The sequence below is a fragment of the Talpa occidentalis genome, unplaced genomic scaffold (genome assembly GCF_014898055.3).
Source record: "Talpa occidentalis isolate TD23 unplaced genomic scaffold, MPIMG_talOcc4v2.1 talOcc4.2, whole genome shotgun sequence".
NCBI lineage: Eukaryota > Metazoa > Chordata > Mammalia > Eulipotyphla > Talpidae > Talpa > Talpa occidentalis.
The window spans coordinates 32,846,596-32,866,373 of record NW_023602073.1 but is presented as its reverse complement, the minus strand read 5'-3'; the positions used below and the strand labels follow the sequence as shown (position 1 = coordinate 32,866,373).

Genomic DNA, 19,778 nt, shown 5'->3' with positions numbered 1-19,778 from the left:
GAAAACGATGCTATTGATGGAGGACAGGAATGAAAAAAACTGAAAAAAGGAAGCACCACAAGACCAGAAACCTGGCTGTAGGATCAATGGTTTTCAGGCTTTTCTGCCCTTCCACCTTCAGGATTGCCTTGCCTGATGGGGCACCTGCAGTTGTTACATTGTGCAAGCTGTTTGGTTTACTTCTGTGGGCCGCGGGAGGGGTATTGAGATAGGCTCCAGAGAAGCAGAAGCAGGAGAGCAGCAGGAGAGAAAAGGGGAGAAAGTAGCCAGAGAAGCCCAAAGTGAAGACTTGCCAGGGGCTAGGAGGCCTGCAGGCTACCGTGTACCTGTTTGCCACACTACATGTAAAGCTCAATAAAAGCCTAATAAAACCAATGCGGGCTCCAGGACTCTCCTTTACCCCCATCTGCCGAATCATAAATAACCTGCTCTGTGGCCATCCTGGTCCTACACTGGCTCTCACAAGGATGGGGGTAGAAGAGATTAGCATAACCATCAACACAGTTGTGGAAACTAGGATCCTTCGGCACAGACTACACAGTTGTGAAAACTAAGATCCTTTGGCGCCAAAGCCTAGATTACAAAGCATAACATCCAAGCAGGTATCCCAGGGCGCACCCAAAGGTAAGATATGGAGATTGAGCCCATTGTGGAATTTCAGGTCTTTTCAGATTCTGCAAAGTTATCCCAAATCAGCCACTAACCCTAAAGCTTACAAGGAGTGGCCCCTCCCAGCAGAAAAGGACTATATCCCTCTGCCCACCTGTGACAGATACCTCTCTCCGCAGGGCAGCAGCCTCCCTGCCTGCCATGACCTGTACCTGCCAAGGCTTCTCCTCACTGACTTCCCTCAGTGGAGGCAGCTCTCCTCAAGGCCGCTCGCCTGCAACCACGCAGGCCTCTCTCAGCAAACCTGTCCCTTTCGGAGCAGCTCTTCCTGCCCACCTGTGTCTATGTAAGTGTCTCACTCTTCTGTCTCTTGCCCTAATAAACCTTCCCTTTAAATATAACTAGTGTCTCTGTCTCGTGGAGAAACTCGCCTGGGGAATTCTCCATGTGTCGCTGAAACGGAAGCTGTGGTGAAACCTTTCCCAGAGTGACCCCAAGGACCCCACATTCTAAACCCACAGACCACAAAAACCACATCACTATCAATGTAAGAGATATGGACACAGTTGTGTATAAAAGGAACCCTTGGTCTTTATTTTTTGTTTTGTTTTGTTTTGTTTTTTTGTTGATTTTTTAAAAATAAATTTTATTTTTATATTCCCCATATAATTGGAACCCCCTTATTTTGACCCCGATCCTCCCCTCCCCGCCCTCCAGCCCCCATAGAGTGTCTCTGGTTCATAGTTGTTTGTTGATTTTGATTTTCACTTTCTTATAGTTATTCATTTTCCTGGTCCCTTATTTAAGTTTTCTAGATTCCTGCTATGAGTGAGACCATCCGGTATTTCTTTTTCTTTCTGGCTTATTTCGCTGAGCATGATCCCTTCCAGCGCCATCCATGTTGCTGCAAATTGCATGTGTTTATCTTTTTGAATGCTGAGTAATATTCCATGTGTATATGTACCACACCTTCTTGATCTCTGAAGAGGAAATGCAAATGGCCAACAGGCATATGAAAAAATGTTTCACATCACTTGTCTTCAGGGAAATGCAAATCAAAACTACCATGAGATACCATCTTACACCAGTGAGAATGGCACATATTAAAAAAACTAGCAACAACAAATGTTGGCGAGGGTGTGGAGAAAAAGGAACTCTTCTGCACCGTTGGTGGGAGTGCAAACTGGTCCAACCACTATGGAGAGCTGTGTGGAGATTTCTGGACCTACTAAACATAGAGCTTCCATAGGATCCAGCAATTCCACTCCTAGGTATTTACCCAAAGGACACAGAAACATCAATTCCAAAGAGCACCTGCACCCCTATGTTTATAGCAGCACTGTTTACAATAGCTAAGCTTTGGAAACAACCCAAATGCCCTTGGTCTTTAAACCGGTGCTCAAACCTTACGGGGCTACCCAGGTCTGGGACCTCATACATGAATAATAAAGCTTCTGACCTCACCATTCCTGAAGTACCGATTGTTCTTCCTCTGCCTGGATAAAAGGCCAGAATTTATTTCTACAAGAGCAGTATAGAAATGTAACAGAATAAGAAATATTCAATGATACTGTTTCAGGTTTCACTTTGCAATTAACCTTGGAGAAAATACCAAAACACCACCTGTATATTTTAATGTAGTATCAAAGTGGAATATTTCAAATTGTCTGAAAACACTACTTCAACATATTTGTGTAAGGCAGTGTCTGCATAGTTATAGTAAGGCAGTGTACATTTTTTCATAGACTTCAACCAGAACAACAGACCAAATGGAGAAGAAAATATGAAAATGCAAAGGTCTTCTAATGAGACAGACAAGAAAGACAATTGCAAAAATATAAAATGCAAAAGATCCACTCTTCTCATTGCCCCGATTATTTTCAGAAATGTTATTTCTGTTAAGAACACTTTCCGTTAACATGCATTGGGTTATACATATTATTCTAAATGAAATAGTTACATGATTAAACACAGCTTTATTCCTAGTGTGGTAAATATGGGTAGTAATACCTCATAAACAAAAGTATACTTGGCGTCCTCACTTATCTGTAAGACTTTATGCAGATTCTGAAAGGAAAATGACTGAGAAGCGCTGACCCAGTCCTTGGGCCTGGAATCGGGGAGACAGTGTGACAAAGCTCTGGGTGAAGAGAGGAGAGGGCAGAGCAAAGCCCCAGGGCCCTAGTCTGGTTCTCATAGTTCCAGGCCCCAGGGCTGTGTCTAGGGCAGGAAGGTTACTGTTGGGGACACCCCACTGCCCCTTAGCCTCCCTTCTGTCTCCACCACCTGTGCTGGGCCTGGACACTTGTGACTCCTCCCCAGTTCTCAGTCCCCAGTGCCTGGAGGTTCCAGAGAAGCCAGCATCACTGCTGCCCAGTTAAGTCTCTGTCCACCAGCCTGGAGTCAGAAGCTCCCAGACCCCAGCAGTGCTGGTCATGGGGCCCCCAATTCTCCTCCTGCTGCTTCTCTCCAGGGCTGTGTCCCAGGCCTGGGCTGGTGAGTGCAGGATGGGGAGAGAAAAGGCTTCTCTGGTGGAGGCTGTTGCCTTAGGCCCCTCTGTCCCCCCACGGTTCCTCTCAGTCCTAGTGCCTTTCTGTCCCCCCCACCCTAGCTCCCACTTTTGTCCCCCTGAGTCTCACCCCTTCTCCACCTGATGTCCCTTTTCAAGCTCTGGAGGCTCCTCCTTCCCCGAACACTTTCTCCCCTCAGGCCCCATCTCCCTGGGACTCAGGACCCAGGGAGATGTGTCAGCCTGGCTTTCACCCCTTCCTGCCTCCAGGCTCCCACTATTTAAGGCTTTTAGAAACCAAGATCTCCCAGGGCCTCCGGTGGCACAGTGGTTGAGCGTCGCACTGCAAAGCTGTCCGCAGCCTCTGCAGCACTGGTTCAATTCTACGCTGGCCAGGGAGAAGCCCACATGGCACAGCAGACCTCTCCTGTCTCGCCCACTGCTCCCCTCAGTAGTGTTTTCGGTCCGTCTGCCTGTTCTGCTCCCTACTCTGTCTCTGGTGAATCCTCTTACCCTCCCACGCTTCTGACCTGTACCACCAAGACCTCCCAGCCCAGCCTCAAGGAGCCCCAGTACATCGCCGTGGGCTACATGGATGACACACACAGTTCAGGCGGTTTGACAGCAACTCTCCAGGTCACAGTGTGGAGATGCTGGAGCCCAGGGCGGAGCAGATGGGACAGGAGGATCTGGACAATGATACAGAACCAAAGGCAAGAGGCACAGAGGTTCAAAGCTGCCCTACATGGCTCCTGGAGACCTGCGCAGCTACTACAATCAGAGCTAGGATGGTGAACAATGTTTGCCCAGGGCAGGTCACAGATCCCATTCCACAGTGATTTCGAGAGGCTATGGCACCTGCCATAGTGGAGGAGGAAGTTTGGGCAAAGCACAAAATGAACAACCTGGAGGGCAGGTGCGTGGAGTGACTCCCAAGACTCCTGCAGATGGGGAAGGAGGTGCTGCAGCTCAGAAGTAAGAGGCGCTGAGGGGCCTTTCATCTCCCTGAGGCTTATACCCCTCAGGGAAAACGGAATCATGGTCAGAAAAGTGCCCCCTTCTGGTCAGAGAAGGAGCTGTCTGTCACATTTCAAAACTCTATAGTAGAGACTGGTCCAGAGGCTCCTATTTTTTCTGAGGGACAGATAAGGAATCCAGTTTCTCCTGAGAAAGAGGGGAGACCACCCCCTGAAATCACCCTGCATGGGATCCTTTTCACTGGCAGTCTTCTTAGGAACAATGAGTTTCTCCCTCAAGATCTTGATTTTTAGTCAGAGAGCATTTTTGGAGATCTCACTCCTGCCTGTCTTTGTCATCACCCTCCACCCAAGTCAGCAACAAAATGCTTAGAGACCTGCATCCTACCCCAGGCTCTCACCTACTCTCCCGGACTCCCAGACCAGGCTGGTTTCTGGGGTTTGTGCTTCCTTCTTCCAAGCATATTGTCCTGTCCTGTCCATTCTGAGAATCGTCATGAAGCTGCTTCAGTGTCCATGGAGAAAATATAAACCATAAAATTTCCGATTCTTCCCACTCAGACCCCCAAAGGGCACATGTGGCCCACAACCCCATCTCTGAGCATGAGGTCAACCCGAGGTGCTGGGCCCTGGGCTTTTACCCTGTGGACATCAGCCTGAACTGGCAGAGAAATGGGGAAGATCTGATGCAGGACATGGATTGGGTGGACACCAGGCCTGCAGGTGATGGAAGCTTCCAGAAGTGGTTGGCTGTGGTGGTGCCTTCTAGAGAGGAGCAGAGATACACATACTATGTGCAGCATGAGGGGCTGCTGGAGCCCCTTATCTTGAGATGGGGTAAGGAAGGGGACTTGGGCACAGAGCCTCTTCTCAAGGGAATCAGGAGCCCTTCTGAGAACTTCAAAAGCATCATTGCTGGCCTGGTTCTCCTTGGAGCTGTGCTCACTGGAGCTGCGGTGGCTGCAGCTGTGATGTGGAGGAAGAAGCACTCAGGTAGGGAAGGGACTGGGGGGATCTTGTCCACTGAGGGCTTTCAAGTCCGAGGGAGAACTTTCCCTGCCTGGTTAATGGGAAGTACCATCCATACACATGTTGCCCAGAGGGCATTTGGTCCAGTCCCCCCACTTCCTTTTTTTCATTTTTCCCAGTCCTTACCTGGGTCTTTAGTCACAGTATTCCAGGATTAGAAGATTCCTTTAGGACTGCATGGGCTGACTCCTCCCTTGTCTCACATGATGATTCTTCCCACAGGAAGACAAGGAGGAAGCTACACTCAGGTTGCAGGTAAGTGTGGGTCAGGGGTTTGATCCCTGAGGCCCTGGGGATAGTGATGATGAAGCCATTCAGTTTCCATTCATGATGGTGATTTTCATGTCTTCAGATCTTAAGGCCACTTATTAATGGCTCAGCTCACCATACAGACATTCACCTCTTCTTTTGACTTCAGCTGTGAACAATAATTTACATTGTGGGGTAGAATTGGAGGCTCATTCCTCCTTTGAAGGAAAGAGACCACAGTTATGTGAAGAAGGTGACAGAAGAAAAGCACAGCAGCAAGCAGGAAATGGTTGTAAAAAATGAGAAATTAGGGCCTCCCTGATGGTGCAGAAGGTTGAGCGCAGCACTGTGTAGCTGTCTGCAGCCTCTGCAGTGCCGGTTCGATCCTCGCCAGCCACAGAGCAACCCACATGGCATGGCAGACTTCTCCTGTCTTGCCCGCAGCGCCCCTCAGCAGTGTATTTCATCAGTCTGCCTGTTCTGTTCCCGCTCTGGCTCTGGTGAATCTTCTCACCTCCCGCGCATCTGGCCTGTGCCCCGGTTCTTCTGTGCATGAATAAATCTTTCAAAAAAAGAGAGAGAGAAATTATTCAATGCTGACTTTACAAAGACTGAGCACATTATTTTTTCTTTAAAGATTTATTTATTTATACAAGAACTAGGGTATAGGCCAGAGGTGCGAGAAGGTGAGAAAATTTACCAGAGACAGAGTGGGGAGCAGAACAAACAGACGGACTGAAAGCACTGCTGAGGGGAGCAGCAGGTGAGACAGGAGAGGTCTGCCATGCCATGTCAATAACTCTCTGGTGGGCCAGGAATTGAACCTGTGCTCCATAGGCTGTGGACAGCTTCATAGCTCTGTGCACAACCCGCTGCACCACCGGGGAGACCCTGAGCACATTATTGCTCCATTATTAAATATTTTTAATGAGGGGAAATAATCTATATCCAGCCAGGAGACATAGCAATGACAGCGTTTGAAACTCCACATTGAGGGCACTGCTGACAGATGGTCATGGTGAGAGAAAAAGAGAAACCAACCTCATGGGTAAACACCAGGGGTTGACCTAAGAGGTCACTGTGTCTTCCTAGCCCGTGAATCTATAACTTATATAGCCTCATCAATAATTTTTAAAAAGTTGGAGAGATAGTAAATTATTGAGGGAGCCAGGTAATATACCTTTGCTTTAACTCCCAAAATTCATTAAGGAAAACTCATTGTGCTTAATAGCACCAAGGCTCATACCATGACAAGGGAACATAAGTACAGGATTCAGGTGGTGTCTGGTGTCAGGAGTGAGCTCCGTCTTCCCTGCTGGTCTGGCAATGACCACTTGTAGTACTTTGTTCACGGGAAGCCTCAGTATGACAGCAGGTCTGATAGAATCTAGTAGTGACTGTGCAAGTGACCCACTTCCTAGCAGGTGTGATGACTGTCAACTCCCGACACACAGGAAGCTTCTTCTTTGGGGACATTGTGAAATGCATTTTACTGATGAATAGATAAACTGGAATTTCTTTATTTTTTAAGATTTATTTATGTATACAAGAACTGGGGTACAGGCCAGAAGTGGGGGAGTGAGAGGATTCACCAGAAACAGAGCGGGGAACAGAACAGGCAGATTGACTGAAGTACACTGCTGAGGGGAGCAGCAGGCGAGGCAGGAGAGGTCAGCTGTGCTATGTGGGACCCTCACCCACCGGTTGGGATCGAACTGGCACTGCAGAGGCTGCGGACAGCTTCACAGCGCTGCGCTCAACCACCTGTGCCACGAGGGGAGGCCCAGGGTATTTTTTTTTTAATAATACTCCAAGCCCTCACTGTTCCTTCCCTTCTGTGCTGCCACCTTTCAACCGCAATAGCAACCCTGTGCTGTCTGATTCTGTGCAGAAATGGGATGTCGTAGAGATGACCCACTCTCCACACTGCCTGGTTCCCCTCCCCCCTCCCTGGTCATGGCCACTGACGGAGGCAGGACCAGTAAGGGACCTTCTATTATAAAGGAAAAGCACAACAGTTAAAAGAAAACTGTGTATATATGTTTTTTTTTTCTTCTAATCATTGTCACAAGGTGGGGTTCTTGGGTTAAAGAAGAGAATATTAAATTTTTAGAGAAATGAATGGAAGCACTGAGAACCGTCCAGGATCTTAATGTTTCCTGTGCTAGGTCTGTGCAGGAGAGGCTGTGAGGAGCCGAGGGAGACGGGGCCTGTGTCTAGTCGGTGCTCAGTGCGTCGTGGGCTTTGACATGGTCACTCCTCAGGGGCATCTCTCTGTTCCTTTGTTCTTGTCCTTCAGGAGCACCTGTCCCAGCAGGGCCTGTGATCACTGGGACTCAGACACCACCTGGGCCTATCCTGTCTCCAGGACCCTGGGTAGCAAGGACTTCATGTGGCTGAATCAGCCTAGGCTCAGGCCCTCAGCTGCCATCTTCTGGATATTTGTTTCTGTCTTTATTTTTATTGGGAATTATGCTTGTTTTGTGTTCAGGGCTGATCTCCTCCTCTGGGTTGCCCCATCGCCAACAGCAAGAGGTATTTATCCTGTCATTGTCCCCACAAGGCCCGGCGTGGCACCTATACATGGGAGTCTGTAGTGCTGGGAGCAGATGTGTAGTCTGGTCTAGCTCTTGCCCCCCTGGCAGTTCCCTGGATTATTCCTTCCATCTTCTCTCCAACCTTCTTAATGCCAGATTCTGCAATTAGCAGAAAGGAGGGATCCCATTTTTCTCAGATAAATTCCTACTATGTTTCCATCTTCTCTGTTCACCTGTCCTCTCTACCTGCCTTTAGCTGTAGTAATCCTAGTGCTGGAAACAACTAAACTTAAGGATTTATAAATAAAGTTCAAAATTCACAGTTGTTTGGAATATGGGGCCCATAAACTCTTAGAACCCTTCTTTTCTAAAAGGGGAAATGAAATTGTGTGCTGTAGTGTGCAGGGGGGTTGCTGTGGGAGGAAGGGAGGGAGAAAAGAGCAGCACTTATAAGAAAAATAGAAGGTGATGAGCTAGAGTAGCCACAAAACTGCATTTGAACTGAGGCTAAATTAACAAAGATAATCTCTCTAGAACAAGGAGGTGTCCTACGTTGACTATTCAAAAAAACATTTACCAAATGTCAGATATTTGGCACACAGTATTTTTGCATTAGGAATATCAGTGAACTAAAAGCAGACAAAGTTTGCTGGCCTCTTAGAGGCTATGTCCAATTGAGGAGAGTCAGAGTATTTTTTTTTTTCAGCATAATGTGTTAGTTTCCTGCTGTAAAAAACTCTCATGGTGGGCCCTCCCTGGTGGTGCAAGGGGTAAGACGCAACCTATGAAGCTCGCTGCAACCACTGCAGGGAGCTACCCACATGGCACAGCAGACCTCTCCTGACTTGCCCACTGCTCCCCTCAGCAGTGTATTTCAGTTGATCTGCCTGTTCTGTTCCAGACTCTGTCTCTGGTGAATCCTCTCACACCCCGACATCTCTGGCCTGTACCCCAGTTCTTGTATGCATAAATAAATAAATCTTTAAAAAAAAACTATCACGGTAGATTAAAGTAAAAAAAAAATTATCTTAGAGTTTTGAAGGTCAGAAGACTAAGATGTGTCCATAAGTTGTGTTTCTTCTGGGAGTTCTGGGGGGAATTAATTTCCTTAACTTTTCAACTTTTAGACAACGCCTTCATTTTCTTAGCTTGTGTCCTTTCCTTCATCTTCAGTGTCAAAAACTTAGAATCTTCTGTCTGAACTCTGCTTCTAACCTCATCTTCTTTCTCAATCTTCTTTCTCTTTTGACTATATCATTGGGGTCGCCCAGCTAATGCAGGATAATCTTCCCATATCAAGATCCTAAGTTTAACCACACATATAAAATCCTTTTAGACATATAATATACCATACTTCCTGGAGGCCAGGATGTGGACATCTTTGAGGACCATTATTCAGTCTAGTAAACACAGTCAATGATGTGCTCATGTGAGAATGTGGTAAGTGCCGTGAAAAGTGTACAGTGGGGAAAGCCATGCGGAGTGTGTGGGAAGAGGAAGATGGCTATTTTACTCACGTAGGTATCATTGAAAAGGTGATATTTGAGGAAAGGCCTCAAGAACACCAAGAGTTATCCATGAAGATGCTTGTGGCAAGTTCTTTCCAGGCAGAGGATCCACAGTGCAAATGCACTAGGACAAGAGCAGCCAGGGAGCAGTAAGGAGGCCAGTGTGGCTGGAGCAGAATCATCAAGACAGGATCACAGTCAGACCAGGTAGGCTATGAGCAGGGTTTCGTCATTTTGTTAACCGTGACAGGCGATTATAAGAGAGTTTTGAGTAGAGAGACGTAATGTAAGTTTTCTTTTAAAAGGATCACTTTGGCTGTTTCATTGGAAACAGAATCTAGTGCTTTTAGGCCAATGATATAGTAGGGAGAACTGTAGGAAACCACTTCAGTGTTCCAGGTTAGAGATATTAATTGCTTGGCCTGGGATGTAGGCAACAAAAATAGTAGGAGTGGTTAGATTCTTCATTTATTTAAATGATGGACTTTTTGCGCCATTTCCTAATGGGTAGAACTTGGAGAAGGGAAAAAAATAGTCAGAGAGAACACCAAAAAAGTTCTTCAAATTGCCCAAACTAAGATATGGTTTGCCTTTAATAGCATAGAGAAGTTTCCAGAGGGAGTATATTTGAGGAGAGAGAATCACAGGCATTCGGTTTAGGATCTGTTGAAGCTGAAATATTTATTAGAAAAGCAAATGAGATAGTTGTGTCCGCACTTGAGCAGGTGAATCTGGAGTTTGGGAGAAATGTGTGGACTGGAGAAATGCACTTGGAGGTGATACTATAAAAATGATGTTTAAAGTCTTGAGGATAAATGAAATCAAAGTCCAGTCCAAATAAACGAAGCCCAGTGAACCCTGGACTTCCATTGCTGAGGGGCATGGCCAGATGGCACACCAGGAGCCTCTGCCATCCTGACACTGCACCTGGGGGGCGTGTATAACAGGGAGCCCCAAGCCTTTCTGTGCCCAGAAACCATGTGGATATCTTCTTAAATTTCAGATGGTCTCAAGTAGGGTGTGGGAGTCTGTGTTTCTAACAAGTATGGTGCCAGCGCTTCTGGTCACTTTAGCAAGATCATAGACCAGGATTTCCTCATGGCTGCCAATCAGCCTCATCAGAGACTTTTTCAAATATTTGACACCTGGTTGATTCAAAAGAACACCTGTACCCCTATGTTTATTGCAGCACTATTTACAATAGGCAAAACCTGGAAACAACTCAAATGCCCAAAAATAGATGACTAGATCAAGATGGTGTGGTATATATACACAATGGAATATTATTCAGCAATCAAAAAAGATAAACTCATGCCATTCACAGCAACGTGGATGGAGCTAGAAGGAATTGTGTGTGTTCAGTGAAATAAGCCAGAAGGAAAAAGAAAAATATTAGATGGTTTCACTTATAGCAGGAATCTAGGGGAACCAAAGAAGACATCAATGTGTTGGGGCCTCCCCGGGATCACAGTGGGCTGAGCACAGCGCTGTGAAGCTGTCCGCAGCCTCTGCAGCGCGGGTTCGATTACAGGCTGGCAAATATTGACAAGACCGAGGACGGTGATCTCCGTGGAGCGGTTCCAAGATCAGGTCACCACCCCCATTCCCACCATCAGGCCGGGGGTTCGCGAGTCTCAGGGTTGACTGACCCCTCGAGGATGGTGGCTCTGCCAGGCCCCTCCATCGGGAAGAGCCGGGGAGCCTTTCCCGCATGCCCTTTCATTTTCAGTTTTTGGTTTATTCAGGGTGAGAGGCGGGGTGACCTCGGGTGACCTCGGGGTGACCACAGGGGTGGGTTTCAGGGTCTCACACCCTCCAGAGGATGTGCGGCTGTGAAGTGGGGCCAGACCTGAGCCTCCTCGGCGGGTATGACCAGTTCGCCTACGACGGCGCGGATTCCATCTCCCTGAGCGAGGACCTGCGCTCCTGGACCCCCGCGGACTCGGGGGCTCAGATCACCCAGCGCGCGTGGGAGGCGGCGGGCAGGGCCGAGCGCGTCAGGCACAGTGTGCAGAGCAGGTGCTTCCCGCGGCTCCGCAGACTCCTGGAGATGGGGGAGGAGGTGCTGCAGCGCACAGGTAAGAGGGGCCACGAGGCCTCGGACCTCCCCTCTCCTGGCTCCCACGGGGAAATGGAATCATGGGCAGAACAGCACCTGCTTTCTGGGCAGAGAGGGAGAGTCCCCCTGGGTTGCATGTTCTGTGCTAGAGAGAGACTCGCCCAGAAGACACCACTTTTCTGGACAGTTAAGGAATCCAGTCTTTCCCGAGGGAGGGGAGGCCATCCTGAAATAACTCTTCCCTGATCCTTTTGACCCCGCAGCCATCCTGGGAACCATGAGTTTCTCTTTCAAGGTCTTGTTTTTGGTCTGAGAACATTTCTGGATCTGACTCCTGCCTTTCTGTGTCATTCACCCTCCACCCAGGTCAGGGGCAAAAGTCTGTGTTCTCCTTGGAGACCTGCATCCTCCTACCCTGGGCTCTCACCTGATTATCCCAGATTCTCCAGACTAGGCTGGTTTCTGGGTTTTGTGCTTCCTCCCTCCAAACCAAAAGTCATGTTCATTCTGAGGATGGTCAGTGAGGCTGCTTCAGTGTCCAGGAAGGAAAAACCCAAAGCGTGAATATTTTGTCCCTTCTCCTCAGATCCCCCAAAGGCACATGTGACCCTCCACCTCATCTCTGAGCATGAGGTCACCCTGAGGTGCTGGGCCCTGGGCTTCTACCCTGCGGACATCACCCTGACCAGGCAGCGAGATGGGGAGGACCTGACCCAGGACACACAGCTGGTGGACACCAGGCCTGGGAACTGAGAGGGATGGAAAATTCCAGAAGTGGGTGACTGTGGAGGTGCCTTCTGGAGAGGAGCAGAGATACACATGCCGTGTGCAGCATGAGGGGCTGCTGGAGCCCCGAGTCCTGAGATGGGGTGAGGAGGGGGACGTGGGCACTGAGCTTCTGATCAGAGGAATCAGGAGCCCTTCTGGAGACCTTCAGAGGGTCAGAATGAGGCCTGGGACTCAGGGTCTCACCTTCCCTTCCCTTCCAGTGCCCCCTTCTTAGCCCACTGTCCCTACCAACTCCACCAACTCTACCGTGGGCATCATTGCTGGCCTGGTTCTCCTTGGAGCTGTGCTCCCTGGAGCTGTGGTGGCTGCAGCTGTGATGTGGAGGAAGAAGCGCTCAGGTAGGGAAGGGAGTGGGGGAATCTTGTCCACTGAGGGCTTTCATGTCCCAGGGAGAACTTGCCCTGCGTGGTTAATGGGAAGTACCATCCACACATATGTGTGGTGCCCAGAGGGCATTTGGTCCACTCCCCCCTCACCTCCTTTCTTCATTTTTCCCAGCCCTGACCTGGGTCTTTAGTCACAGTTCTGAAAATGTCCCTGTGCTGCAGGATTAGAAGATTCCTTCAGGCTTCTGACCTGACTCCTCCCTGGTCTCACATGATATTTCATCCCACAAGCTGGCTTATTTAGGGTGTACATCTTGGTCAATTACTGGACAGTTTCCATTCATGATGGTGATTTTCATATCTTCAGATCTTAAGGCCATTTATTAATGGCTCAGCTCACCATACACACCTTCACCTCTTCTTTGACTACAACTGTGGACAATATTTTACATTGCGGGACAGAATTGGAGGCTCATTCAAAAATTCTCCCTCCTTTGAAAGGAAAGGACCACAGTTATGTGAAGAAGGTGACAGAAGAAAAGCACAGCAGCCAGCAGGGAATGGTAAAAAATGAAAAGTTATCCCAGGGAAAAGTTACAAAGGTTGAGTAGATTATCACCCAATTATCAAATATTTTTAATGAGGGAAATAATCTACACCCAGCCAGGAGTCATAGCAATGGTAGCATCTGAAACTCCGCATTGAGGGCCCTGCTGAGGGATGGTCATGCTGAGAGACCAAGAGGAACCAACCTCCTGTGTAAACACCAGGGGTGACCTAAGAGGTGACTGTGTCTTTCCAGCCAGTGAACCTTTAAATTATATTGTCTCATCAATAATTTTTTAAAAAGGTGGAGAGAAAGTAAATGATTGAGGTGACCAGGTTATGTCCTTCTGCTTTAACTCACCACATTTATTAAGAAAAACTCATTGTGTTTAATAACACCAAGGCTCAGCGCCATAACAAGGAAACATAAATACAGGATTCATGTGGTGCCTGGTGCCAGGAGTGAGCTCCGTCTTCCATGCGGGTCCAGCAGTTCACGGGGAAGCCTCGGCATGACAGCAGGTCTGATAGAATCTAGCAGTGACTGTGCAAGTGACCCACTTCCTAGCAGCTGTGATGACACTGTCATCTCCCCACACACAGGAAGCTGCTTCTCTGGGAACATTGTCAAATGTTACATGTTACTGATCAAGAAATAAGCTGGAATTTCTAAAAAATATCCATACTACCATGATTCAATCCAGATGTGGAATTATTTCACTAATAATTTTGATGGCTTTTATTTAAAACCATTATGTAGTAAGCGTAGAATTATGTGATTCTAAATGTATTTACAAAGGGAAACTTCATGCCTAAGTTGAATATTTGGCTACTGGATTTTTCACTAAACTGATACACTGCGCTTTTGCTATGTTTCAAAGTGAAAAAAACTATACTTTTCTATAAAAGGAAATAATTGCCAAATATTTAGGCTTGAAACTGAAGATTGGTTTGGAATCATAATCTTTTCTCTGAGTAAGGTGTGTTATCAACGGACCTTTCTGGACAGAGCGTGACATGCTGCAACTTCTCTTTAGAAGCCCCAGTCTGGCTGCTGTGCAGAATCAACAGTGCAGGGTGAGAGGTGGGAAGATAAATGTAGGAAACTAGCACAGATTCTAGGATGAACAATTTGGTAGCTTTATGGGGTGTGATCAGGAAAATAATAGGAAGTCGTTGGAGCCGGATATATTAGAGATGGACTTTATAGCATTTCCCAATGTGACATCTGGGTTATGAGAAAGAGGGGTCAGGAGGCCACCCAACATTTCAGACTGTGAAGTAGAGATGTGCAGGGCCTGTCACTATCCCTGGATTTCTCACTCATTTGATACAAATTCACAACACAAATTTTCCAAGTAAAATTTACTAAAGGCATTAATAGATACATGTGAATGTGTATATGCCTGTATATAATAGTATAGTGTGTGACACTGACTCCAGACCCCTGTGGCTTACCCAGCTCTTTCCTACCCCCTGAGTGGTGCAACATGCGGGCTTTGTTGGTACAGCTGCCCCAGTGGGCACAGCCAGAGGTCAGTGGGAGCAGGAGTCTGAAAGGGCTGGCAGCAGCAGTGGCGGTTTCCCGCCCTGGCACCTGCGTGTGCAGGTGGGAGCTGGTGGGCACAGCTCTAGAGGTGGTGGCAGAGGGGGGTTTCCTGCCAGGGGCAGGCAGCCTTCAGAGGGCTCCTCCCCCAGAACAAGACAGGTTTGAGCAAAGGAACCCCTAGGGCTTAGGCTCCCCCTCCCCTGCCCCCCAGAGGAGCTGCTTCTGGGCAGCACCAAGGCTGCCCTGAAGTGGGTGCCACAAGACAGCTTTGCTGAGGCCACCTCGCTGGGCTAGGGATGAAAGCTGGGGGGCATCAGCTGTGTTTGAATGGACCCCACCCACCCTGGCAGGCTCCAGGAGGCCGCTGCTTGAGGACAGGGCCCAGGCCACCCTGACCGCTGTGGCCCCTACAACCAGCAGCGGGAGTGGCAGTGGGTGACAGTGGGTGGGCACTTTACCACCAGCCCCCATCAGTGTCATGGACAAAAGCGGCAGCCAATCTGACAGCAGAGGCTCGCTGTCTCCCCATATACTGCCCCAGGGCACACAGCCCACTGAGGCTACAGCAGCAAGGTCCCCTTTGAGACCTGTCATTGCTGCTGAGTATCCGACACCACCTCCTGGTGCTGTTGCCTCCTTCCCATCCAGCCAGGCCATCAGACTGTGGCTGTGCCTGCTGGGGTGTCTCCTTAGAGGTGAGGACCCCCTGGGAGCACCTCCTGCTGCCACTGTGAGTTGGATCCTGGCCCAGTGCTTGCGGCTGTTCCACCAGCTCCAGGCCTTCCCTGACGGGACTGTACCACCTTGCACGGGCAGCCTTAATTTGGGACTATTGGACACTGCGGACACTATCTGGGGTGACACAGCCGGCCACGGAGACCTTAGAAACTTTATTTCCCTGCTCTCCTGTTCGTTAGAGAAACCTCACTGCTGTTCCCTGAGCCCGAGTGGTTGAAATTTAGCACACGGGTGAGAGTCCATAGACAGTGCCCTGTGCTCTGCCTCAGCTCTGTCCTTCTGAGAGGGGCCAGGGAGGAAGGGTCCATACTTAGGACAGGAAACTGCACACACACAGGCTGCAATCACATGCTACATGACTCATGATCTATTTTCTTTGAACTAAAGCTCTTGTTTTAAACTGAGATCCTGCCCTGCTGATGCCCGAAAGAGTGCCGGACACTGACGCCCTCTGATGTAGCAGGGGCAGGATAACCGGGAGGCTGACGGCAAGTTCTGGGGCTGATCATGACGGACACCAGGAGTGTCAGCTGTGATGGGCTGTTTTGATGGACAATTTACTCAGAACATGAAGGTTTGTCAGCACAGAGAGCACTGGAAGGACTCACAGGAGAGAGATATGTAGAGAAGGCCCCTTGCTTCTTGGCTTTGGACTTGAACCAGGAACTTGGAGACATGGAAGGAAACATGTGGAAAAGACACCGTGATGGCCTGATTTGGATCCCTGACCAGGGAGCTACCCACATGGCGCAGCAGACCTCTCCTTTCTTGCCCGATGCTCCCCTCAGCATGGCATTTCAGTAGATCTGCCTGTTTTGTTCCCCACTCTGTCTCTGATGAATCCTCTCACCCCTCTCCTGCCCACCTCTGAGACCTACACCCCAGCTCTTCTACACATAAATAAATCTTGAAAAAAAGTTTGTTTGCATAAATCCAATAAAGTTCTTCTTCCCTTTCTCTTTAATAGACAATTGGAAATATGGTATTTTACCAAGGCTTTGTCTGGAATGTTGTGTTTTCAGAAACCAGACTGATCTCAGAGCCTACGAGAAAACAATAAACTTGCACCTGTTTTAGGGGTACAAGGGTCTGTCAATAGGGTAAAGAAGGCAATGCCTTGACAGATCCAGAAACCCCAGACGTCTTGGGAGCCTTGAGAGGGATTTCCCCCAAGATACAGATACCGCAGGCCAAGTCTGATGGCGAGACCATTGCGTGGTCCTGAGCCCTGACTCCTGGCTTTAGGAGCTCTCAGTCTGAGGGTTTCTTTTTGAAGTTCCAACAAAGCAAAATTAAAAGGTCTGAATAATAATTTCTGTTCCTGTTGAATTCGTGCAAACTGACTGTGGTAGTGTAGTACCTGCGTGAGGTCAGGTGCTGATAGCAAGTTCTAGAGTCTGAACGTGCTGGATACCAGGAGCAGCAACTGTGATGGGCTGTTCTGATGGCTGTTTGCTGTGACTGCCTTTATGTAACTGATTATAACAAGGCCAGCTGGAGATGAAATGGGGGAATGGTGCGATGCCCCCCATTCTCTCAGATCAATGGCCTGTGATCTGGGAAGTGGAAGTGCTTATAGATTCAATTCTTGACTCTGCTTGTGGCTTTCTAGTAGTGACGGGCAGCAGACCCAGGCCTATTCCTCTAACACTTGTAGATATTTGCTATCTGTCCCTTTTGTTTTATATTCCCTTTTCTTTTCCTTGCGGCAGGGGATGGAGCCACAAAGATATCTGAAATGTATGTCGTGGCGCGTTCTGTCCTTGTTGTCTTCCATGGATTTTATGGCTTCTGGTCTTACGTCCCAGCCTGTTATCCATTTTGAGTTGAGTTTTGTGTGAGGTGGGAGACAGTGGTCTAGTTTCATTCTTTTGCACGTGGCTGTCCAGTGTCCCCAGCACCGTTTATGGAAGAGGCTTTCCTTGTGACCCCTCATCCTAACCTTGTCTACATAAACTTCACTGGATGGCACGTTGGAGAAAGGGGTTTATTCTTCCCATCAGTAGTTGTATTTTCAATTCACAATTCATTTTACCTTCTCCACGGTATTTGGGCAACCTTAGGTATTTACCTAAAACTATTTCAAAAGCACTTGAAACAATTAAAAAAACTAGAGGCATATGTCCGTTAAAGAGGGAAGTAAATGATTAACCCATCAGCATCAGGACAATTTGTATCTGACAAGACAGAACAGGGAACAGGGAACAGTGTGCGTTGAGGAAGCAGCAGGTACAGACTCCGAGGAGCTGGAGAGGCGGTGAAGGGGGTGAGTGTCCTTCCTGCAGGGTGTCCAGTGTCCCCCAGGGTTGTCCAGGGACACCCACCTTGTGCTCTGTACCTCCACCCCCTCTTTTTCCTCCCCACATGGGTCCAAGGGCAGCACTGGGGGGAGATGAGGTTTCTGGGTGTGTCCTCCTGGGGCAGTTTTGGGTCCAAGTTTCCCTCCTGCTCCCCTCCCCCTGGGGTGGGTGGAGCTGGGGGCTGGGCTGGGCTGAGAGCTGGGGTGGGGGTGGGGCACATCCTGCAGCTTGGGCCTCTCCCCAGGGAGTCTGGCTGGTCCTCTACCCTGGGGTGGGGTGGGGGGGTAACTTTCAGTGTTTGGTTGGGAAACTGTTATCCCATCTTTCCCCGCACGGGACTCTACTGAGAGCTCACGCTAGGAGTGTGCTCTGCCTTTATGCGGCCGATGGCAGAACCCAGACAGAGCATGCAGGCTTGGGGCCCAGGGGTGCCCCTCATTCTCCCTGCTAACAGACGGAGTGTGTTTTCTCTCATCAGGACTCATTTCCCCTTCTTTGCTGCTCTGTCCCAGCAGGTCCCTGACCCTGGGGCAGAAATCCGCCCCCCCACCCCCGGGGTTAGCAAGGACAAGGAAAAGGAGGGCGCCCAGAAGCCCTCAGTGGAGATCTGACCCGGCTCCTGCTGTGTTTGGGGCAGGGCCTCATCCTTGTCCCTGGCAGGTCAGGGGTGGGGAGGGACTGACCTTCAGGTGAACTGAACAAGCAGACAGAGCAGGACAGGGGTCTGTAGGGGGAACCTGGGGGACCGACTCCTGGGGGATAATGTGTCCTGATGCTTCTCAGGGACACCTGCTCACACTGAGGGGACAGGACCACAAGCAGGCGCTGGCCTGTCCTTCCTGGGGGCCTGGGTCTGGGCCTCTGTCTTGGGGAGTCACTGGGTGTGACGATGGGGAGGGGAGGGCAGTTTGCACCCCAGGCCCAGGTGCAGGGAAAGGAGGGGCCTGGTATTCTGAGCAGTGTGGGTCTGGGGTGTTGTTCCACAGGGTGGGAAGAGAAGGGAGGATGTTTTTTCTCCAATAAACCTCATGTTCTAGCAGCAGAGGGGCTCAGAAGCCTTGAGAGGAGCCAGGTCTGTCCTTCTTGGTCTCAAGGCCTAGGGGTCACTAGGAAGGGCCTGCTCCTGCTGGTGGGAGGTCCCTGGGCCCTGCTCCCCCCTGAGCCTAGAGCTCTTGGCTGCCTGATCCTCTATGTGGGCCTGGCTGCCTCCTGCCCTGTCTCTCCCCAGCCCTGAGGACATGGAGCCTGCTCCTGCCCCAGCTCTGTGCTCTGCCTCCTCCCTCCCTGCTGCTCCTCCTCCAGCTGCCCCAGGGGGTCCCCAGGTGAGTGTGTCCCTCCTTGTCCTGTGTCTCCCTCAGTGGGTGGGCCCAGGGGCTCTGGGAGCTCTTCCTTCAGGAAGGACAACCGTGTGGGGGCCCTGGCTCTAGAAAGATGGGGGTGCTCCCCACCACTCATGTGATGACACAGTTCAGAGTAGTCTCTGAGCTGGAACACGGGGGGAGGGATGGCATTGCTCAGTCAGGGATTTATGGATTTTAAAAAGTCAACTGTCTAAAATGTGAAAATACCTTTCACCTCATTTTTTTGCTTTTGATTTATTTGTATCAGAAACACTTGTCAGTTATTAATTCATTTCACTCCACCAATATCTATATATTATGTGCTATGTGCTGTGCATAAAACAAACAGATACCCTGTATTCAGAGAGCGGCTTTCTCAGAGGAGTCAGTGCATAATAAAGACAGGAAACCCATCCCCCCCCCATACCGAACGCCAGCCTCAGTTTCCCTCAGCCAATAAAAGGAAACAGAGTTTGAGGAAAAGGAAAGCAGTTTAATTTGTCGACAAATGAGGAGGGCGGCCAACTCATGTCTGAAAGACCAGCGTCCTGCTCTTTGGCAGAGGGCAGGGGTATTTATACAAAGGGATAAAAGGGGAAGACGGGCAAAGATCTCCAAAGGGGAGGGGGAAGGGGTGAGCATGGAGATAGGCGGGTGCCAGCTTGTTTTTCTTCAATAGCAGATGTTTCACTTTCTCTTCCTTGAAATACAGG

The 19,778-nt window shown here is 49.3% G+C and overlaps 1 pseudogene; it reads left to right on the top strand.

Annotated features, from left to right (window-relative positions):
• The first annotated feature begins 4,065 nt into the window (after positions 1–4,065).
• Positions 4,066–18,336, top strand: LOC119251174 (class I histocompatibility antigen, Gogo-OKO alpha chain-like; annotated as a pseudogene).
• Positions 18,337–19,778: the final 1,442 nt, after the last annotated feature.